The 23,668-nt window shown below is 44.8% G+C and overlaps 1 pseudogene; it reads right to left on the reverse strand.

The window, feature by feature from the left end:
- The window catches only part of LOC137306863 (histone H2A-like), a 223,927-nt pseudogene extending 212,661 nt beyond the window's left edge, over nucleotides 1-11,266 (reverse strand).
- Between the last annotated feature and the right edge of the window lie 12,402 nt (nucleotides 11,267-23,668).

The following is a 23,668-nucleotide window of genomic DNA, read 5'->3' on the forward strand; positions in this document are numbered from 1 at the left end:
GGCTTCGAACTTCTTTTATTAACGGAGGCAGCGCTGCAGGATCCTTCAATGATCGCTCACAAATCGACTGAAACCTGTCGGGATGTGAACACCATTTTAATTTTCAAATATAGAGGGAGCGACATTCACTGTGGAAACATCATGGCAATATAAACTAAAGGGTACAACCCTAAAAGGGGTACTGGAACAGAGAGACTTGTGCACGAATCGTTGAAAGTGGGAGGGCAGGTTGAGAAAGCGGTTAAAAAGCAAACGGGATCCTGGGCTTTATAATTAGAGGCATAGAGTACAAAGTACGGAAGTCACGATGAACGTTTATAAAACACTGGTTGGACCACAAGTGGAATATTGTGTCCAGTTCTGGGCACTGTATTTTAGGAAAGATGTAAAGGCCTTAGAGAGGGTGCAGAAAATATTTACGAGAATGATTCCAGGGATGAGGGACTATAGTTACGTGGATAGACAGGAGAAGCTTCGGTTGTTCTCCTTGGAACAGAGAAGGTTGCAAGGAGATTTAATCGAGGTATTCAAAATCATGAAGGGCCTGGACAGAGTTGATAGAGAGTAACTGTTCCCATTGGCGGAAGGTTCAACAAATATAGAGTTAGATTTAAGGTGATTGGCAAAAGAACCAAAGGCGACATGAGGAAAAACTTATTTACACAGCGAGTGGTTCGGATCTGGAATGGACTGCCCGAGGGGCTGGTGAAGGCAGGTTCAATCATGGCCTTCAAAAGGCAACTGGATAAGTACTTGAAAGGAAAAAAAATGCAGGGTCTACGGGGATAGTGCGGGGGAGTGGGACTAGCTGGATTGCTCTTGCATACAGCCGGCGCGGACTCGATGGGCCGAATGGCCTCCTTCCTTACTGCAACCTTTCTGTGATTCTATGATTCGACAGTGAAACAGTCTGTTGTCATTCGCTGCAGAAATATCCATGTCACAGCGAGCCAGCTCTCCTGCAACCAATGAGCACACCCTTCGGACCTTGTCTGTGAAGAAGAATTCTGATTTCCGTGAAGCCAATCTCGGATTTCTATCGCAAAATACTGCGGATGATGGAAATCTGAAAGAAGACAGAAAACTCGTCATGGCTTCTGACGAAAGGTCTTCGAGCTGAAATATTAACTCTGTTTCTTTCTCCACAGACGCCGCCTCCCTTGCTGAGCTTTTCCTGCATTTTCTGTTTTTATTTCGGTTTTTTATATTTTGTTCCTGCGCCCGCTCTTGCACCGCTGGAATATCAGCCGTGCTCAGCTGGGAATGTTTCCGGCTCATTTTCTTGCAGTAAGACACCCATTGGAAACCGGGAAATGCGAGACAATGAAAGTTCAGATAAAAGTTACCCGACCGTCCCTGACCCACTCACCTTTTGAGTTATTAGCTGATCGCGCTAACCGATTGCACCACAGAGACAGGATGCTTTTATCACTGAAACACTAATTCACCGAGTTAAAGCTTCAGATTGCAGCGAGCAATATAACAGTCTCTATTAACAGTTTACTTTTCCAAAATAAAGGGGGTGAATCTTGAAAGGAGATGTGTTGAAATGAGCCTGTCCGGTGAGCCGGTCTGTGACACTGGACGGCATCGACAAAGTTGTCCCTTGCACTTACAGTGAAGCGGACGGCAGTTTTCACTCTTAAACCAGAGATTATGATGTTAAGAAAAATGTGCGCGAGGCAGATTCGACTTCAGCGCGGTGACACTGGGCCAGAGTAAAGTTCAGTTAATGTGATTTCCGAGTGGTGAGAGGGTGGATTTGCAACTCCTGTGCGGCTGCACTGCGCATTGTCCGGAACTTCAGGTAACGCGTTCCACATCCTTACCATTGATTGGGAAAAGAAGTTTCTCCCGAATTCCCTGTTGGATTGATCAGCAAATATTTTTCTTCATGACCTCTAGTTTTGGACTTCCCCATAAGTGAAAACATTTTCTCAACAGCAAAGTTTCTGTTTTAAGAGTGAAAACTGCCGTCCGCTTCATTTTAAGTGCAAGGGGTAACTTTGTCGGTGCCGTGTAGTGTTACAGACCGGCTGATCGGACAGGCTCATTTCAACTCATCTCATTTTCAGCAAACATGAACATTACTGAAATAGAGGATTGTGAATCACAGCTGGAAAAATCAATCCTCTCTATCACTGGGGGACTGAGTCTTCCAAACTTCAGGTGTTCAATGGCAAGGGGAGTTTGATATTCAGAAATAATACAGCGCAGATTTTCACTCAGGCAAGATTCACCCCCTTTATTTTGGAAAAGGAAACGGATAATAGAGAAGCTTTCTGATAATAGAGAAGTAATCTGAAGCTTTAACTCAGTGAATTAATGCCACAGCATTGCTAATGATCTGTCTGTGGCGCAATCGGTTATCGCGTTTGACTAGTAAAGGTTGGTGGTTTAAGTCTACTCAGTAAACGATCGGGTAACTTTCCCACTAACTTCTACTGTCTCGCATTTCCAGGTTTCTAATGTGTGCCTTAGTGCAAAAACATAGGCCGGAAACATTCCCAGCTGAGCACGGCTGATACTCCAACATTTCCCCACGGTCCATGAGCAGGCGCAGGAACAAAATATAAAAAAAACGAAATATGAACTGGAAAAGCTCAGCAAGTGAGGCGGTATCTGTGGAGGAAGAAACAGAGTTAACGTTTCAGGATGAAGACCTTTCCTCAGAAGCCCTGACGAATTTTCTGCTTTTATTTCAGATTTCCATTATCCGCTGTATTTTGCTATAAAAAAAACCGAGATTGGCTTCACGGAAATCAGAATTCTTCTTGACAGATAAGGTCTGAAGGGAGGACTCACTGGTTACAGGAGAGCTGGCTCACTGTGACATGGAAATTTATACAATGAGCGACACCAGACTCTTTCCCTGTTTCCACAATTAATGTCGCTCCCCTTATTTTGGAAAAGTAAAATGATATTCACATTCCGGCAGGGTTCAATTGATTTCTGAGCGATCATTGAAGGACCGTGCAGCGCTGCCTCCGTTGATAACAACAGTTCGAATGCTCATTTGGGAAGCAGCAATAAATCCATCATTTTCTCGCTGTTCCCCGGCTCCCGGAGTGAGTGAGGGCGCGACAGCAGCAAGATTCAAGCCGCCTGTCCGGCCTCTCGCATCGATGAACCGCTGCCGACGGAAAGCACTGAATACAATCTCAGACCACGCGTTTCTGGAACAATATTCCACGGCCCGACCAAACCTCCCCACACCGAGCACAGGAACAGGAAAATCCGGGGAGCTTGTGTGCTGGTCACCCGGTTTCCCTCCAGGATTGACCGAGAACCAGAGTGAAACGGTCATTGGCCCACTGCGGGAAAACCAGGGTGAGTAAAACAGCAATTATGTAGTCAGGATGGCTGAGCGGTCCAAGGTGTTACGTTCAACATGGAAAAGACAGCAACTGACCCGTTATATTAAAAACAGATAACATTTGTTCGCTGGTGGGCACGTTACCCCACCAGCGAACAAATGTTATCAACGAACTGTCTTTTCTATGTTTCTACCTCTCTATCTCTGTTTTTTTTTGTTTGTTGTTTTTTTTTTGGTGATTTGTATATTCTGAGACCTTGCAGGTAACACCTGTCTGTCTGCACACTGAATGCCTTGGCAACGGGCAGTTGAAAAAACTGTCTGTAATCACCAAGCATTGTTCTGTGAATTATAAATGCGATTTAATTTCGAGGATTTCATTTCGTTCACCTGAGGAAGGAGGAAGCCTCCGAAAGCTTGTGAATTTAAAATAAAATTGCTGGACTATAACTTGGTGTTGTAAAATTGTTTACAATTGTCAACCCCAGTCTATCACCGGCATCTCCACATCATTTAAAGCAAGTGACACTCACATTTTCTGCCAGTTTCACCTGCCACCTCCTTCAGCTTCTGTCTGTTATTTTCCTCCAGCTTCCTCCGCTCCTCCCCATGCCGGGGAATTAGATGTTCGAAGCAAATGCAACGACTGGAATAAAACCTCACCAGGAATGCAGGGAGAGTGGAAGAAAGATGTTGGTCATTGAGAGACGAAGGATTTTGCAGATGCCAGGATAAATAGACAAAAAGATCTCATCTCCCTCCCTCTTTCAGCGACTGAATATATTAATGCTCAAGAGATGTTCTCACGGCCTCAAGCCAATTATCTCGAGTCACACTGTCCCTCCAATCCTGCACACGGTGCTTAGTTTTGAAACACTCCATCACCCCTGTGCTCGCTCACCTACATTGGCTCCCGGTCCGCCGATGACTCGATTTTACAAATCTCATCCTTGTGTTCAAATCCCTCCGTGGCATCGCCTCTCCCTATCGCTGTAACCAAACACAACCCGACAACCCTCCGAGATCAATGCCTTCCTCAAATTATGGCCTCTTGTGCACCCCTGATTTTAATCGCTCCACCACTGACGGTCTTGTCTTCAGCTGCCTGGGCCCAAATCTCTGGAATACCCGACTCAAACCTCTCCGCCTCTCTCTCCTCCTTTATGACACTCCTTAAAACCGACCTTTTTTGACTAGTTCACCTGTCCGAATATCTCCTTTTTTGGACCTGTGCCAAATTTTATCTGATTGAAAATGTAGTCTGTCTCACGCTGACCTTCAGCCCAACAGAGTCCATTCCCAGCACTAGTGACCTGCAAGGAGTGGTTGCAGATTTCACTGTTTCTGTTGACGCGGATAATGAGGTTGTGTCATTTCAGTGTGTTTCTGGATCGAACTCAGTTGGCATTGCAGAGACAAGGGGGATGAGAACAGAAACAGGTCCTGCAAGAACATCAACATCCCATCAGTCCAAGTCCCTTTGCTGCTGCTGTGTTGGACCTGACACGGAATGGCTGGAGGGAGGACAGTTTACTCTGCATTGATAACAGGGAAAAGAGTTAAACGTTATATTCCTTATACCCAAGTTGAGCGAGGCGCCCTCACAAAAACAGTGCTTTGTTACAGGGACAAAGGGCTCGAATTTTGCAGGCCTGCGGGTTCCCAGCGAGTGGTCCTCCGGGAGCGTCGAAAACGCGAACGGCGAAATTAGTGGGTTGCCCACGCGATCGTAGCAGGCAATCCACTAATAGGATCCAATTACCTGCTCCTCCGGGGTCCACGGCGCTGGCCTGCGCGTCGGTCGGGCTGCGCATGCGCAGTACGATCTGTCAGCTGGAGGCTCTCCAGTTAAAGGGGCAGTCCTCCACTGACAGATGCTGCAACCAATGGGACAAATTGCAGCATGGAGCAGCCCAGGGGGAAGGCTGCTCCCAGTTTAATGATGCCTCACCCCAGGTATCATCAGATGGGGTGAGGAGGAGGGGGAGGACACAGAACTTCCCCCCGGCGGGCGGGAGGAAGCGGCCTGCCTCTGCCACCAAGAAGGCCTGGCTCGAGGTGGCAGAGGGGGTCACCTGCGCCACCAACATATGGCCCACCTGCATACAGTGCAGGAGGCGCTGCAATGACCGCAGGTCAGCCGCAGTGAGAACACGAAGTCTTTCCCCTACACTCCGTCTGCCGCAACACTGCCCCCTTCCCCAAATCTCCTTCGGCACCGCCAACACTATTCTGTCACATCACCCTTCATGCCCACTCACACCCCATCCTCATCTTACCTCCACCTACTCAACTCGCCAGTACTCATCCTGCCACTAACACGCGACCCAATCCTCATACAATCTCATGGCTCCATCCCATACTCACCCTCTCGTGCATCTCCCTCACGGCCAGCCTCACTCAACCTGCCACCACCTGTGCTGCAGCCACAGGGCATGCATCACATATGTGCAGTAGGCAGGGTAAGGCAAACGTCTCGTCAGCATGAAGGGGGTGCACAAAGGTGTCTGAGGGTTTGTCATGGGTGTTACCCATATTGAATTTCAGAGCCACAAACAGCACACATTATATTGACACCACCACTGCCATGTCTCCGCGAATCCTGTCCATTGTGTCCAATAATGCCCGCTCCTGGGTATCACTATGAGGACCCACCACTGATGCCACCCATCGTGTTACTGCAGAGTAGGTGCAGGTGTATTTGCAGGGCTCGTCCGCGCAGACGACTGAGAGACATCGGCGGTGTAGCCGGCTGCACCCTGGAAGGATGCGGAGGAGAAGGTGTGGAGGACAGTGGTGACTTTGCCAGCGACAGGTAAGCAGTTGGTGCTGGGGCCAGCCAGGAGCAGCTTGGCATGAAAGAGGCTGCAGATCTCCACGACTACATGTCGAGCGAATCTGCGCCTCCCTGTGCACTGCTGCTCAGAGAAACCCGCAGGTAACCCGACCCTAAAATCGAGCCCAAAGTGTTTGACTATTCGAGATGTGGAAAGTGATGTGATACTTTGGGCTGCTTGACAGATCATCAGTGAGTTCAATCTGGAGTGAATCTGCTGAGTGACCCGGATCAGGTCGGAGGCTGGTGACGACAGCCTGTGGATTATCAGGAAGAAATGTTACTTCGGCGGGGCGGAATTACAGGCAGCAGCACATCGGCCGTCCGTTTTGCACCCCGTGACTTCAATGGAAAGGAGTATTGAGTGAGATGTATAATAGGCGGCTGATCCACTACCGCCTGTGTCGTGTCCTGGTCGAAGTTGAATTTTACCCCCATTGTTTCTGAGTTGCTTTCACCAGGGGTTTCAGTCTTTACACTTTTAGAATCTGCTTCTTTAGTAAGGCTGAGGCAACTGGTCGAGTAGCGGGATGGGGAAATCTCGGGCCCACAGGCGGGTTTGTTTTGTCTCCAGTCGGTTTAAATTAGTGGGTTTGAAAATAAAGCGCTTCCACCTTGTGGTTTATAAATCTGCTCTCCCTGAGAGTGACGCTCATCGCTGGGAGCGCCCATTCGTGGAATCAGCCCTGACATCAACAGCACTTGCTGAATGAAATTGTTTCATCACAAGCTGTTCTCAGACAGACCGTCCACACAATCGCACGGTCTCCCATCGCATACTATTTCCCCCGATAATTACAGAATTCAATGCTCCCTGAAAAAAACTGGGGGTGAAATTGGTCTTCAACATTCGTGCAAAATGAGCGATTGTGGAAAATGAGCGATCGTGCAAAATGAGCGACAGTGGAAAATGAGCACCAGTGTGAAATGAGCGATGGTGCAAGATGAACCACAGTGTGAAATGAGCAATAGTGCAAAATGAACCATAGTGTGAAATGAGCAATAGTGCAAAATGAACCACAGTGTGAAATGAGCGAGAGTGCAAAATGAACCATAGTGTGAAATGAGCAATAGTGCAAAATGAACCATAGTGTGAAATGAGCAATAGTGCAAAATGAACCATAGTGTGAAATGAGCAATAGTGCAAAATGAACCATAGTGTGAAATGAGCAATAGTGCAAAATGAACCATAGTGTGAAATGAGCAATAGTGCAAAATGAGTCACAGTGTGAAATGAACGATCGTGGATCAGCGGCCCGTTTTGTTGTTGTTCCGATTTTCTCAACAATTGATTTCAATGGAACAGGACATCGGACGGATTGAAACAGGGGCTACGAATTCGTTACCGCCCGTTTTCCGTTACTGCCAAAGGTCAATTGATACCCTAAGGTTCACAAAGTTTTTCACAGCTCATGTCTGGGTCAGGTGTAGATTCATTGGGGTATATTGGACTTTGTATGATTGTGTAAAACAGGTGATAGCGAATCCGCAACCGGCTTCACATCGCTCCCCATTTATTTCCATTGATTGTTGAGATGTAAAAGGAAATCTCGATTCACTCTCACCCGTTTTACACGATCACAATATGTCACAATCTCCATTGATGGAGATCGATTGCTCTGACTAATCACCAAGTCCATTATCATTGTATCGAACTGGATGGACCTTGCTCATTTTTTGTCCAGCAATTCTTATGTTCTTATATTCTCCCTGCCGAGGTGATACTTATACATAATTCTGTTTTTACCTCAACTTTCAGTCTCCTTCACCCTGTTATTCCACATCTGCTCCATGAGGTGATTTTTTATATTAGTCCTTGTTTATTCCCAGTATTTGTCCCTTTCTTCATGTTTTCCCTCACTACCTGTATCGTGATTTTGCTGTTTAAATCTGTATTCCCACTTACAGACCCCATCTCCGTGTCTTCCCATGTCTCTCTCGAAGTCATTTTTAGATTAAATCTTTGCTGATTCCCAATATCAGATCCTTCTACTAATTTATTTGCTCTTTTCCTCCGGAGCTGATATTTTTACTTAATCTCTGATCATTCCTAATTTCATTCCTTCTCTGCAGGTTATTCCCTGTCTTTCGTTCATGGCCAGTTTCAGACCCTCTCTGCAGGTTATTCCCAGTGCCTTTATTGAAGTGTCCGCGGCCAGCTTCAGGCCCTCTCCGAATGTAAGTCCCAGTTTCTCTCCCGAAGTGCTCATGGCCTGCTTCAGGCCCTCTCTGCAGGTTATTCCCAGCCTCTCTCCTGAAGTGTCCGTGACCAGTTTCAGGTCCTCTCTGCAGGTTATCCCCAATCTCTCTCCAGAAGTGTTCATGGCCAAGTTCAGGCCCTCTATATATGTTATTTTCTTTCCTTCTTCCTTTGTCGATTTATACCTTCAAATGTATGTTTGTTCCCCAGTATCAGACCGTCTCTCCATGTTTCCTCGCTCTCCTACGTGGGGAAATTAATTTTATATTTAAATCTCTGTAATTCTATTTAAATCTGTGTGGCATCGTGTATAATATAGTAAGACAAATAGGTTAAGAATACTAAAGTTAGTATTAATGTATTATGAGACTATAATCTGTGTAATAGAGGTTACACATGGTTTAGATTATTTCGCTTTGATTCCGCAGGGGAAGGCGTCAGCTTAATGCAATTTAATGAATCATCAAAGGCTTGTGTAAAAATTCTGGTAAGGTTGGAGACAACATGTGTTATGTTTCAGCTGTTACTATTCTATTAAAGTGTGATGTTTGTAACCATACAAAATTGTCTCATATTCCACATCAACGAAACATGCATTCCAGTCAGAGCTTGTTATGGTGAGAGACATGGAGTGGGTCTATTTACTATTCTTGTTAAATCACAGTTGCACTGTAGTTAAAGATACAAACTGAGTGAGAATGGCACTAATTGATGTTTAACAGAAGGACAGCGGTACAGTGAGGGAATTAAACACCACAACGTGAATTTCTGCAAAAAATGGATTAATATTTGGTTGTTTCGACGTAATACTTACGGAAACGGGGAGACCAGACGTTCAGAGGAAAGGTCAAATTTGTCATTTTATGTAAAGAAGCAATTCTAGCTTCTATAAAATAAATCAGTGTAAAATTGGAATCAATTTGAATGTAGTTCTGATTTGGGGTTTGGTTTATGTATTAATTATTCATATGTTTATGTAATCTGAAACCATAACAGTATTTGTAACAGTAACAGCGCAGAACAGTAATGCGGGACCCTGTCCAGTTTAGTGACACAGCAGAAGGGTTAAGAGTTTATTGTCATTTATTACAGAATACAGCAGGTCACTGGGAAAGTTACACATGGAACAGATGGAGGGGCAAAAAGATGCAAAGAGATTTTACACTTTATTTGGGAAACGCCTTTTTATCTCCTCAATGTTTAATTTTACAATTAACTTAATTTGCTCTATTTCCTGAACAAACTTCAGGCACAAACTATGGCTCTAAACTGAAAACAATCATTTATTATTAATACGCTAGAAAAATTGACATTAGAATTTAAACAATATCTTGGGTTGATGTCCGATTTAGAATTGCTTGAACAACAATAAAACAACACATTCTGAATTCCCAAAACGCATAACCGTTTGGAAATCAAATGTCTATCTTAGACTAACCCCATAACGACAGTTATATACTGATAGTTGGCTCAAGTTTGCCGGGATATTCCAGGTATTTTGATGGATGGCGTTGTCGGGTGGCGTGGCTTTCTCTTGTAGCCAGGTCATCTGGCAATCCACAGGCAATCTTTAAACCTGCATCGAGGCATCAAACCGTGAGGTAGCGAGCAGTCATGAATAGTCCAGGTGAGGTGATGCTGCCAGGAAGCGAAAGGCGAGATTGAAGCAGTCGTCGTTGATCTGTGTCCCTCTCCACTCAAATTCTGCCAATTTTTAAAAAAACCTTTTTAACACAGAACCACACCTCTGGGGCGGTGGCTTATCAACAAAAGGTTCCTCCAAATTTAACCCACCATTAATGGGCACTTCACTTGTTTCCCTCAGTTTCCACAACGTAACCAAGTTAAGTCGCCAGATGATTTTTCATTACATCGAGCGGCTGAGGAAAGACCCGCAAAAAGTCATGGACAGGGTGAGGTACACAAACTGAGTGACTTTATTGTGCAGCATCCAGGCAGTACCATTAGAACTGTCAAAAATAAATCTAAATGAGTGTTCCCCTAAATCAAACGTGAATTTGCCTATTTCGCCTGCTGCTGTTCTTCTGGTCAGCACTCTCACACTCCAGGCTGATGATACAGTTTGTTTGGTTGTTTAATGCTTTCTCTCTCTACCCTCTTGTCACTTTATATGTTTGCCCGTCTTTAATTGTATTTGTCCTCTGTGTATATCGCTGATGTCTGTTTATTTTCCGTGTGTTTATCGACCTCGTTATATCCACTTCTACTTTAATTTATGTCTCTCTGCCGCTGTTCATGCCTCTACCTTTTTCTATCTGTTACTCTTGTCTTTTTTTTCGATTTGCCTCTCTCTCTCTCACTGTCCGTAGGTCGCAGCCTGTCTTCTCTCTCTGCCTGCCCTGCCTTTTTCACATGTGCCTCCCTGTCCCTCGCGCTGATTGTCTCTCTCTCCCTCTGACTTCATCCGTCGTTTTGTCTCTTCAGTTAGTAACCAGCCCTTTCAGAGATACAGTGGGTGGCTCTGAAAAGAGCCTTTGGGATATCAGATTAAATCTTGGCCGCTTTACTTGCTCTTGGTGCTCACATTGCTGGTTTTCTTCTGCAGCAGCACGGCCTGGATATTAGGCAGCACCCCGCCCTGAGCGATGGTCACCCGTCCCAGGAGCTTGTTGAGCTCCTCGTCGTTGCGGATGGCGAGTTGCAGGTGTCTGGGGATGATGCGGGTCTTCTTGTTGTCCCGGGCCGCGTTGCCGGCCAGCTCGAGAATTTCAGCCGTCAGATACTCGAGCACAGCGGCCAGATAGACCGGGGCTCCGGCACCCACACGTTCAGCGCAGTTCCCCTTTCGCAGGTGCCTGTGAACACGGCCCACAGGGAACTGCAGTCCGGCCCGGGATGAGCGAGACTTGGCTTTGGACCGAGCTTTACCGCCGGTTTTTCCTCTTCCAGACATTTCCACAATCTCACAAACACTTTCACAAAGAATTAAGAATGACTTCTGTATTTTCCCTTCTGAGAGACTGAAAGATCATCTGATTGGTTGTTCCTTATTACACCTCATTTGCCTATTTCATTAACCAATCAGATAGCTGGAAATTAGAAGAGGGCGCGATTTACCGGCCTCAACGGTCAGACCAGGAATTTTATGAATTAAAAAAAGCCCGCCAATTTCAGTGCAGTGAAGGATCGGATTTCGATCAATGTCGCCCTGAGCACAAGATTTTAAACCCGTTCTTTGTATCTTGTCTTGTTCAGCGCTTCCCGTCACTAATCGCTCGCTCTGTTTTAAAATCTGCTTTAAATTATGGCTCATTCGACCATCGCTTTCAAACTGCACCGGACGGGACTAAAGCCCCATTCACAGCATTCCGTGAAAGGACACATTTGAATTTAGTGTTTAGAAAAGTGAAACGTAATAGATTGGTCCCTTCTCAGAGCCGGGAGAGCTTCTGTGAAAAGAGGGACCAGGACAGAGCTCTCATTCTGCCCCGATTCCGCTGTTACTGCAAGGGGTGGGGTTACTGTTAATCTGGGGATTTTCAGGTCAATCCAAAAATAGACTGAGACTGCGAACGGAATCGCTGAGGGGGTCATAAAGGGGATGAGAGGCCAGAATAGTAATGCTTTAAGAACAAAACAAATGGGAAGGAGCGGATGATAAACTCGTGTTCATTTTTGGGGCCAGGGATTTGAACGGGGTAGTTCGAGTCACTTTTCGATTGGAATCATAATATTGCTGCAATAAAACGATCCTTAGTAAATATACAGGAAATGCAGCTCTTTCAGAGAGGTTGTGGGTGGCTCTTAAAAGAGCCGTTGTTTTTTTTTCACTTCATTGTGGAGTTTTACTTGGAGCTGGTGTATTTGGTCACCGCCTTTGTCCCTTCTGACACGGCGTGCTTGGCCAGTTCCCCAGGCAGCAGCAGGCGCACGGCGGTCTGGATCTCCCGGGAGCTGATAGTCGCCCGCTTGTTGTAATGGGCCAGACGGGAAGCCTCACCTGCGATGCGCTCGAAAATATCGGTCACAAAGGAGTTCATGATGCCCATGGCCTTGGAGGAGATGCCGGTGTCGAGTTGAACCTGCTTCATCACTTTGTAGATGTAGATGGAGTAACTCTCCTTCCTCGACTTTCTACGCTTCTTGCCGCCTTTGGCTGGTGCTTTACTCAAGGTTTTCTTGGCGCCCTTCTTGGGAGCTGCTTTCCTCAGGCATTTTCAAACTCAATTTCAGACTCAGAAATTAACCAAATCCGCTCCGAGCTCGGATGAAATCGGCAGCCCCACAGCCCTATGGTAATGAGGGATGGGGAGGGCAATGATTGTGATTGGGTCATTCGGAGTGAGGTCACAATAATTATTCACTGTAACTCTCTGATTAGTTTCTTCAGACAATCTGATTTAGTACCTGCCACCAATCACAAACACGCTCACATGAACATTGTCCGGTTTCAGCAATTTGTTCCGAACTGTTGCAGTTCTGCTTCCGGCCAGTAGATGTCCCCAAACCCCGGGACAGTGAAGTTTGCAGATGAGAGAGGGACAGAACAGAAACTAATTCTTCACATTATATTGCACGAGTGGGATTTAGAAAAACTGGGAATGGATACGAGCTGCATGTACATTTTGTTAGATCAAACATTAGTTGTAATGCTGTGTTAAATTCTTGTAATTAATTTCGGGGGTATTGCCGATACTGAGGAAGAATGCGACAAAATACAAGAATAATTATTAAGCTTGCCGAAAGGCGATGTAAATGGACATTGAATTTCCATATAGAAAGGTGTGAGGTGGTGCATTTTGCTAGGGGGAATAAGGAGGCCACATACTGCTTGGAAAATAAGAGTCTAAATGGGGTAAAAGAGCAAAGGGATTTCGGGGTGCAGATGGACAAATCATTAAAAGTAGCAACACAAGTTGATAAGGCCATAAAAAGCAAACAAAGCACTGTGGTTTATTTCGAGAGGAATAGAATTGAAAAGCAAATAAGTTATGTTGAACTGTAAATTAAACTGTCAAACCTTCTGTCAAACTGTTTTATTATATTTTCGGTTTCTAGATGTTTTTCCATTGCATCATTGAGTAAAAGATTCCATGATCATTCCTGCCACCGACCTTTAGTTAACTGGTCTATAGTTCCCTGGACTTGTTCTATCACCTGATTTAAAATATAAGAATCACATTAGCTGTCATCCAGTCCTCTGGCACTATTCCTTTTTGTGATGATTTTTTCCGAAATATGTAACAGTGCCTCTGCTGTCTCTCCCCTTGCTTCATTGAATATGCACAGATGCAATCTATCTGGACCAGGAGTTTAACCACCCTTTCTAACTTAAATGCCATGATATCTTTATTGACCTCTTCCTCTAATATATTCACCCTGTTTATCTCCCGGGTAAATACTGAGACAAAGTAACAATTCAATATTTCTGCCATTTCGCTGACGTTATCTGTGAGTTTATCTTGTGCATCCCTTAGTGGCACTCAATATATTTTGATTTTCCTATTGATATTTTTGGGTCAGTGGAATAATTTACTATTTACTTTTATATTCCTTGATAATTTGATTCCGTGGTTCCTGTTTGCTTCCCGAATTGTTTTTGTGACTTCTTCCGAACCTCTTCCTATTCGCTTTTGCCATCCTCTTATTTAATATCTATGAATGAGAAATTCCACCAGCTTCTTGTGTCTGTTCAGGGGCTGATGTTTGGGAACTATTTATTGTCTATGTTTAAAGTGCCAGAAACCCAAAGGGAGCAATTCAGTCCGAAACTCCACAGAAACACTCGACTTCTCCCTCCTGGTGAAATAAGGCGCTATAATGGTGAGTATAGCTGCCTTCCAAGCAGTTAATTCCAACAGATTTGAATCCCAGCACGCTGAATTCAGAAACACCGAGACTGGAACTGAATTTGATGATGTTCAGAGGGACAGTGTTTCCAAAACACAAACGGGTCTAATTCATGTAAAAATACTTCTAAAATGCATTTATTTCCCCCATAACGTTGAATTTAACTCTGTTCCTTTGTATTATTACTTGCCTTGATCTGAATGGTGGATACGGGACTCAATTGCTCGGATTCAGTGAAATTAATTGATTTTCTGAAGGTTTTCCGTCTGCTGATTCCCGTTTCGTATTTAAATTATGTCTGATTAACCTTTCTGATCGAGAGAAGGGTCATAGTCCTGAACCGTTAACCCGAGCTTCCCTTCTCCACAGATGCTGCCGGACCTGCTGAGTCTTTCCAGCATTTTCGGTTTTAATTTTTTCTATATTTTGTCCCTTTCACTTTTGACGGTCGCCATTCAAACTTCCAGATTTGCGCTCAGTTTTTATTTGTGTTTCAGTTTGGTTTATTTGGATTAATATAAATCGTGTCCTGAGAAATCAGACAGAAATATTGTGCAATGCAGAGTGAAATACAATGGGGCAACTTTCGAATGAGCAAAATAAAAACTTTATTCTGAATCAATTGTCCAATTTTTCACTGAAAAAATATGAAAAAATACGAGAGCAGAAGTTACAGAGAGAAACTATTTCCTCACATTGCACATTGTCCTGAATCTATAACAACGACAGATAATGTGAATTTGTTCCACTCTGTTACAGTTCTCACTTATGGCCAGTCGATGTCAGATTGTATGAGAGTGTGAGATTAATTCTCTGTCTGTCAGTCTCTGATACTGTATGTGAGTGTGATGTTCATTCTGTATCAGTCAGTCTCCAGTACAGTCTGTGAGTGTGGGATTCATTCTGTATCTGTCAGTCTCTGATACTGTGTGTGAGTGTGGGATTCATTCTGTGTCTGTCAATCTCTGGTGCGATCTGTGAGTGTGGGATTCATTCTGTTTCTGTCAATCTCTGGGAATGTGTGTGTGTGGGATTCATTCTGTATCTGTCAATCTCTGGTGCTATCTGTGAGTGTGGGATTCATTCTGTATCTGTCAATCTCAGGGAATGTGTGTGAGTGTGGGATTCATTCTGTAACTGTCAATCTCAGGGAATGTGTGTGAGTGTGGGATTCATTCTGTATCTGTCAATCTCTGGTGCTATCTGTGAGTGTGGGATTCATTCTGTTTCTGTCAATCTCAGGGAATGTGTGTGAGTGTGGGATTCATTCGGTATCTGTCAATCTCTGGTGCTGTCTGTGAGTGTGGGATTCATTCGGTATCTCTCAATCTCTGGTATTTTATCTCAGTGTGGGATTCATTCTGTAACTCAGTCTCTGGGCAAAGTGCAAGTCTGGATTCGTTCTGTATTCTTATTTCAGTTTGCAGTATGGTGCTTGAAACTGTGTCTTTAATTCACTAATGTATGCAAATCTTTTGTCCGGCATTAATGTGTAAATATGGATACGCTTTTGGATTTTGTTTTAATCAAACAACATGTGTGAGTTTTGTTGTATGATTGTATCTTAATCTCTGTGAAGATAATGTTCACTTCAACCTTTTACTGTGAAATTATTGGACTGGTATTTATTGTGTCGCTCAGTCTGGGCTAATGGAATTGATATTGTATCTTTCAGTCTGACACTGAATGAGATTTTTTGACTGGTGTGTTCGGTGTCGCTCAGTCTGTACTAATGGAATTGATACTGTAAGTTTCAGTCTGACACTGTATGAGATTTTTTGATTGGTGTGTTCGGTGTCGCTCAGTCTGTACTAATGGAATTGATACTGTACGTTTCAGTCTGACACTGAATGAGATTTTTGGATTGGTGTGTTCGGTGTCGCTCAGTCTGTACTAATGGAATTGATACTGTATGTTTCAGTCTGACACTGTATGTGATTTTTGGACTGATATGTGATGTGTGGTTCTGTCTGTACCAATGGAATTGACACTCTAACTTTCAGTCAGACACAGTGAGGGATTTTTGGACTGCTTTGTTATGTTTAGCTTAGTCTACACTAAAAGGATTCATACTGTATGTTTCAGTATGATAATGTATGTGATTTTTGGACGATATATAATGTGTAGCTCAGTCTGCACTAATGGAATTCATACTGTACCTTTCAGTCTGATACTGTGTAATATATTTAGACTGGTTTGTAAGGTGTAGTTCAGTCTACACTAATGGAATTGATACTGTATCTTTCAATTTGACACTGAATGTGGCTTTTGGACTGGTATCTAATGTATACCTCAGTCTGCACTAATGGGATTGATACTGTATCTTCCAGTCTAATACTGTGTGAGATTTTTATACTGGTATGTAACGTGTAGGTCATTCTGTACTAATCACATCGACACTATATCTTTCACTATAATACTGTACCAGATTTTTGGACAGTTATCTATTATGAACCTCTGTCTGCAATAAAGGAAATGACACTGTGCCTTTCATTTGACACAATGTGATTTTTGGACAGGTAACTGATGTGTACCTCAGTCTGCACTAATGGGATTGATACTGTATCTTCCAGTACGATACTTTATGCTAATTTTGGACTGGTATATAATGTGGAACTCAATCTGCACTTCTGGAATTGATACTGTATCTTTCAACCTGACACTGAGATTTTTGGACTGGTATGTGATGTGTTGCTCAGTCTGCACTAATGGGGTTGATACTCTCTCTTTCAGTCTTACACTGTATGAGAATTTTGGACTGGTATCTAATGTGTACCTCAGTCTGCAGTGAATGAATTGAAACTGTACATTTCATTCTGACACTATGAAGTTTTTGGACATATATGTGAGTCAAAAATGGGTAACATTTGAACTGGTATCTAATTTGTATCTCAGTGCACAATAGTGGCATGAATACTGCATCTTTAAACTCATAATGTGTGAGAGTTGTGGGCTGGTATTTAATTTGAATCTTGGAGCACACTATTCTGATTCATTCTGTACCTATCAATCAGGACCATGTGTCAGTTCTATCTGGTATTTAATTTGTAGCTAAGGCTGAACTAATGTGAGATTGACACAGTGCCTTTCAATCTGATACTGGGTGTGATTTTGGACTGGGAATTATTTATCTCCCGGTCAGCAGGACTGAGTCGTTGTGAAATGGAAATTAGGTCTGTCTCTCCTGCTCTGTTTGAGTGTTGGATTGGGGTCAGTGTGCGACTGACTATTTCTGCTGTCTGAGATTGTGGGACTGATGACCTGTCTGTGTCTCTGTGCTCTGTGAGTGATAATGTACTTACTGTGTGTGAGAAGGAGCTGGCTGCACTGACTGCTCCTTGTGCCTCGGGTTGAGTAAACATCACACTGATTCTGGGTCCTTCAAGGATTTGACTGTCGGAAGAAAAAGTATCTCTTGTAACTCAAGAACAGGTGAAGTGGAAAATACAAAAGTGATCAATTGAATCTCTCCGTTAATAATCATTATGTGGAGATGCCGGTGATGGACTGGGGTTGACAATTGTAAACAATTTTACAACACCAAGTTATAGTCCAACAAATTTATTTTAAATTCCACAAGCTTTCGGAGGCTTCCTCCTTCGTCAGGTGAACGGTGTGGAAATGAAATTTTCGAAACCTTCGCATTTTAAAATCACAGAACAATGCCTGGTGATTACTGCCCGTTGCCAAGGCAATCACAGTGAGCAGACAGAAAGGTGTCACCTAAAAAGGCCACCGAATATACAAACCCCCCCAAAAAAAGAGAGAGAGAGAGAAGGAACACAGTCAATGACCCGTTATATTAAAAACAGATAACATTTGTTCGCTGGTGGGGTTACGTGTAGTGTGACATGAACCCAAGACCCCGGTTGAGGCCGTCCTCATGGGTGCGGAACTTGGCTGTCAATTTCTGCTCAACAATTTTGCGTTGTCGTGTGTCTCGAAGGCCGCCTTGGAGTACGCTTCCCCGAAGATCAGTGGCTGAATGTCCATGACTGCTGAAGTGTTCCCCGACTGGGAGGGAACCCTCCTGTTTGGCGATTGTTGCGCGGTGTCCGTTCATCCGTTGTCGCAGTGTCTGCATGGTCTCGCCAATGTACCATGCTCTGGGGCATCCTTTCCTGCAACGTATGAGGTAGACAACGTTGGCCGAGGCGTTGAGCAGAAATTGAAAGCCAAGTTCCGCACCCATGAGGACGGCCTCAACCGGGATCTTGGGTTCATGTCACACCACACGTCACCCGACCAGCGAACAAATGTTATCTGTTTTTAATATAACGGGTCATTGACTGTGTTCCTTCTCTCTCTCTCTCTCTTTTTTTGGGGGGTTTGTATATTCGGTGGCCTTTTTAGGTGACACCTTTCTGTCTGCTCACTGTGATTGCCTTGGCAATGGGCAGTCATCACCAGGCATTGTTCTGTGATTTTAAAATGCGACGGATTCGAAAATTTCATTTCCACACCGTTCACCTGACGAAGGAGGAAGCCTCCGAAAGCTTGTGGAATTTAAAATAAATTTGTTGGACTATAACTTGGTGTTGTAAAATTGTTTACAATTAATAATCATTGTAATAACCACAAATGAAAACCAGCGATACAAACATACAAACAGTGTCAGTGTCTGACTCCACTGCAGTACTGCAGCACTCAGCTTCTGCACACCAGGTGTGTTGCGCTGGTTGACAACAATTTGGTGACATCCAGACACAACACAACCCCTGCACTGATCTTTGAATGGCACTACCCGATGGGGCAGGGACCTTTGTACAGGTCAGGTTTCTAATACCCTCTACCATGGAACTAACCGTTCAACCGAAACATAACAGCCGCTGTTTAAAATGTGTTCACACTTGTCACCTGGTGCCTGCAATAGATGCTCTTTGTATCACTCCCCATATCCTCACTGTCCGGCTCTGTTTCCACAGTTCACTGTCCAACAACAATAAACAGGGTGAGACTGGAACTAAACCAGGAACAATTCACCACTGGTTTGGGGAGAGAAAGCAGCAATGATTTCAAACAACCTGCTCTTCCCATTCTGTCTCCCTCACCCTGGACACACCCTGGACACACACAGCCCGAGAATGACCTCTCCCTTCCCCCGCTCACTCCATGTTCCGGGACGAGATCCTGATGCACTCCGCCTCTTACAAACAGCCCCCGGACACCCCCAAGAACTTCCCCTGGACTCAATGCCGATCTCTGAGCCCATCTGCGGACACGGTCCCGAAGCGATGAGCTGCTGTCACGAGGCTGCTCTTTGCTCCCTTCCCCCGGAGGCCGTGATCTCTCCATTCCCGGCTGTTTTAAACCATCTTCTTCCGCTCACTGAGGGAATGGCGCCCACAGGCCGAGCTGGGAGAGGAGAGCGAGCATGCGCTCTTCTGCTCACCAGCAAGCACCGCTGGGGGCGGGGCTGAATCGCGCATGCGCAGATATCTGGTTTAATTCGCAATACCAAAATCGATGGAAACTTTCCCCAGTTGGAATTTTTCAGAGTCTGAGCAAAGGAAGTGGGGCTGGGGGAAAGGTCAGAGGGAATGGGGTCCACAGGCAGTGCAGGAACAGGCACCAGAATGGAAAACAGATGCGATTCCAGCAGTGCCGAACGCTGGAATCCAGACTGACTTTACAATCTCTCACTATTCAACTGGATGTTTCCATCCCTGCTGTTTCTCTCGGTATCTTTTTATGGTAAAGGGGCAATCAGAGATAACGTGGACGGCTGTGAAATGAGCCAATGGGTTCTGTTTATTCTTGGTCCCTTTACTGATAAAGTAACGCGTGAACCCGAAACTGGAGGGAGGATTTCTCAAACCAATCCTGGAGAAACATGGGAGGAAAGCGGGAGTCGGTGTATTTGCTGGGACTGTGTAGGATTAATATCAGACAGCAACAGTCCCAGATTAATATAATCAGAGTGAAACTCTCGGTCACTGAGAGTAATAACGAACAGACGTGATCTGCAAAACCGAAGATAGTACAACAGGCAAGACAGGGTTAAATTCGGCCCACATTGTTTTTGTCACTCTCTGTACTGTCCTTGAGTGTGGGATTAATAGTGTGTCCGTCTCTGGTATATCCATGAGAGATAAGAATGCATCTTCTGTCTCTCCAACGGGATTTTCTGGATAAAACGCAACTTTACAGGTCAGTCTGGAACTGATACTGTGGCACTGTGCCTCTCCGCTCGCTCTCTCACCGTATCTGTCTCCCTTTCTCTCTCACTCTCTGGTGCTGTATTTGAAGGTTGGATACAGTTATTGAGGGTGATATGAACACACTGATCGGAAGTGTAAGACTGAAAGTGTGAGTCTCTCTCAAGTGCTGGACATGAAGGTGGAATACTGTCTGATATAAAACAGAGAGAATGGGGTGTCCGAGCCTCACTGTAACTGGGGATGTGTTCGGCTCCACTCCCAGTTCATGGTCATTTTCATTTCACAGATTCAGGGTGAGAGTCTCTGTGAGACGGTAACTCTGGCGGAGAAACTCCGCGTCATAACTCAAACCCCAACATATGAGATTCTCCAAATCAGCTGGAATAAGGTGTTTGTAAAACGCTGAACCCGTCTGGGAGGGGATATGTGGGGAGATAGAATCGGGTGTGGGACTTAAATGGAAGGCGACGGTTTAACTTGTTGTCGAAGGGACTGTATTTAGTCAGGAATATTACTGTCTGTTAATTGTAACGGGGCTTATTTGAAAGCTCCGGGTTCCTGGGAATCCTTGAATATGAAGCCCGAGTCTGTAAGGGTTTGTGCGGACCGCTGTGTTTCGGTTCAATTATCAATAAACGGTTTGAAATTGGCGAGTGGAGAAAGCTGGAGGTGGAGCTGGAAGATCAGAGGCCGCTCTCCGCCCTGTCCATCACTCTGTCTCCTCCCCTCCCGCCCTCTCTATTTGATTCCCATGTGGAACCAACGCGGGTAGGTGGACTCGAAACACGGTTTACTGGTCAACAAGGCGAAAGGCGAATACTATTTCTGATCTCCTGGGCACCAGGCCGTTCACTGTCATTTGTTTCTGTACAGAGTTACATTTCAGTGATTCCCCAGTGAGTTTGATGAGTTATTTGAATAATCCAACAAAATAGAACAGAAACGGAGTGAAGCGCTGAATCCCACAGATGTGGAAAGTTTAGTCGAGCAGTTCTGGTGATGCTTTACGAGCCCAGCATGGCAAGTAGTTCAAATAAATGCAACAAACCTGGTGATGTGTGGACTGGGGTCCATCAGTTACGGTTTAAAGTTTCGGAATGTGGTCGGTGCACCGACTCCAGTCCCATTAATACCTCATCTCGTCCACAAGGAGAAAAAAGCAGCTCAAAGCAACACTGGTGGCATGATATCAGCGTCTCCCTTCAGACAGTAACCAGACCTTTGACAGATATAGTGGGTGGCTCTGAAAAGAGCATTGACATCGAATTACATCGAAATTACGGCACAGAAACAGGCCTGGATATTAGGCAGCACCCCATCCTGAGCGATGGTCACATCTCACAGCAGCTTGTTGAGCTCCTCGTCGTTGCGGACGGCCAGTTGCAGGTGTCTGGGGATGATGCGCGTCATCTTGTTGTCGCGGGCCGCATCACCAACCAGCTCGAGGATTTCAGCCGTCAGGTGCTCGAGCACAGCAGCCAGATAGACCGGAGCTCCGGCACCGACACATTCAGCATTGTTCCCCTTTCACAGGACCTGTGAACACGGCCCACATGGAACTGCAGTCCTGCCCAGGATGAGCGAGACTTGGCCTTGGCCCGAGTTTTTCCACCGGATTTTCCTCATTCAGACATTTCCACAATCTCACAAACACTTTCACAAAGAATGAAGAAATCCTCCCCAACTCGCCCTTCTTATACCTTCTGGAGGAGTACAGTGGGGCCACTTTTGATCCGTCTCTCTCGGAGTGTTTACATTGCCCCCTCACGCTCACTGATATTCTATCTTTCAACTGCTGTAATATTTTCCATTCGCAATATTGCTGCTCCTCCTCCTTTCCCTACTTCTCGGTCCTTTCTAAAGATCTTTTCGACTTGAATATTAAGTTGCCATTTGTGCCCAGTTCGTACTCAGGTCTCCAGAATGATTTAATGAAATTACTTAATGTTACACAATGGCTGATGTGAGTTGCGGCAATGTGTATTTCCAGCTGGTCAAGTATTGCAGGTATCGACGATCTCTTCAGTCCGATATCAGGTGAACAATTACTGGCTGTTGTGTAATTTCCATTGATTGGGGCTTGGCGTCATCTACTGGGCGGAAACTGGAACTGCGACAGAGCGAGAAAGGATCCGTCAGAAACCAGTTCAACTGAAGAAAAAAATGCAACAGCCTGCAGTGGATGTTCAGGATCTGATGGTTGGGAACCATTTTATTGATAACTTTTTTCAGCGATGGTGGTATGGTGGTGAGTATAGTTGCCTTCCAGCAGTTGATCCGGGTTCGATTCCCGGCCATCGCAATTCAACGTTCACATCAATCCGCTTTCTTCAGAAACTCTAAGTTTGCAGTTCAGCTGCATTTTGTTCCCCAAACAGAAACTGGTATAATTGGAGTGAAATGTTTTCAACAATGATTTATTTTCCCAACAGAAGGAATAGAGGAAAAACATACTGGAAATAGTGAGTTACCAAGGGTCTAATGAGAGTGAGGAAGGCAAATAAAATATTCGTCTTCATTGCAAGGGTGTTGGAATATAAGAGTAAGGAGGATTTGCTGCAATTTTACTGTGCGGAGATATTGTGTAAAATTGGCCTACATTCGCTGGAGTTTAGAAGAAAGAGAGGTGATCACATTGCAAGGTATAAAATTCTTCGACGGCTTGACAGTGCAGATGCTGAGAGGCTGATTCCCCTGGCTGGAGAGTCAAGAACTGGAGGTCATATTCTCAAGATAAGGGGTCGGCCATTTAGGACCAATATGAGGAAAAAATCTTCACTCAAAGGGTTGTGAATCTTCGGAATTCTCTCACCCAGAGGACTTTGGACGCTCAGCCGTTGAGTATATTGAAGTCTGTGATCGATCGACTTTTGGATTTTAGGGGAATCAAGGTATATGGTGATCGGGCGGGAAAGTGGAGTTGAGGTCGAAGATCAGCCATGGTCTGATTGAATGGCGGAACAGGCTCAACGGGTCGTAGGGCCGACTCCTGCTCCTATTAGTTCTGTTCTTATGCAGAGAACCTTATATCCCAGTGTGCTGACGAAACTAAGTTAGGTGGCACAGTTAGCATTATAGATGGGAGCAGAAAGTTGCAAAGGGACATTGATAGATTAAGTGAGTGGGCAAGACAGTGGCAGATGGAGCTCAAAGTGGGAAAGTGTGAGGTCATCCACTTTGAACCTTAAAAAGATAGATCAGAGTATTTTCTAAATGGCAAGAAGCAAGGAACTGTGGGGGAGGATAGAGATTTAGGGGTCCAAGTACAGAATTCACAAAAAATATAAGGTGAAATGGAGATTAAATTTTGATCTTTATCTCAAGGGAACTGGAATAAAAAGGAG

This window comes from Heptranchias perlo, chromosome X (genome assembly GCF_035084215.1).
Source record: "Heptranchias perlo isolate sHepPer1 chromosome X, sHepPer1.hap1, whole genome shotgun sequence".
Taxonomy (NCBI): Eukaryota; Metazoa; Chordata; class Chondrichthyes; order Hexanchiformes; family Hexanchidae; genus Heptranchias; species Heptranchias perlo.